Raw genomic sequence first — 631 nt, 5'->3', positions numbered from 1 at the left:
CTGGAGGACCTGCTACGAAACCACAGAAGACCCAAGAAATGGGTGAGTGGGACCCTCCTGATTGACTCAGGGAAGGGGAGCTGGGATGGGGGCCAAAGAATTCTCCAGTCTCAAATATCAGCACAGTTAATATTGCAAATCCCTGGTCTAGGAGATGGACAGGCAGAGGGAATACAGGGACCCACACACTGTGTGAGGCCAACATGAGAGAAAGACATTGGTAAAATATTACACCTGATGGAATGTAGGGAAGGAGGCATTAGAGTGAACTGAAGGGGGGCCCAGAAGTCCCATCCTGAGGCAGGGAAAGTGGTTGGTATCAGAGATGCAGGGATCTGTCTCCAGGTCCCCAAATGAGCCCCTAAGTTCTAACACAAGGTGAGCTGCCATTGGCCACTTGAGTTGTATTCACCCAGAATATTTCTCCTTGTCTTCTCTTTGGTTTAGAGACCCTTTCCTCCAAAGGATTCATATTTATGTACTTATCTAGAGAGAAAAATATTGAGACAGGATTGCTGTGTCCACAGAGCTGATTCTGCATCAGGAAGGCAGATTTGAACATTTATTAGTCAAGTGTGAGCATTATGGCAGGACCCAGGGGTTATTTGTAGAATAATAGAAAACAGGTGCT

The 631-nt window shown here is 46.6% G+C and overlaps 1 protein-coding gene across 1 annotated transcript in view; it reads left to right on the top strand.

Moving 5' to 3' along the window:
• The window catches only part of ZSCAN5B (zinc finger and SCAN domain containing 5B), a 4,363-nt gene that overhangs the window by 2,546 nt on the left and 1,186 nt on the right, over positions 1-631 (top strand). The window lies entirely within an intron of this gene.

Source organism: Mandrillus leucophaeus, unplaced genomic scaffold (assembly GCF_000951045.1).
Source record: "Mandrillus leucophaeus isolate KB7577 unplaced genomic scaffold, Mleu.le_1.0 Scaffold53, whole genome shotgun sequence".
Lineage (NCBI taxonomy): Eukaryota > Metazoa > Chordata > Mammalia > Primates > Cercopithecidae > Mandrillus > Mandrillus leucophaeus.
This window is presented reverse-complemented; position numbering and strand designations above follow the sequence as displayed.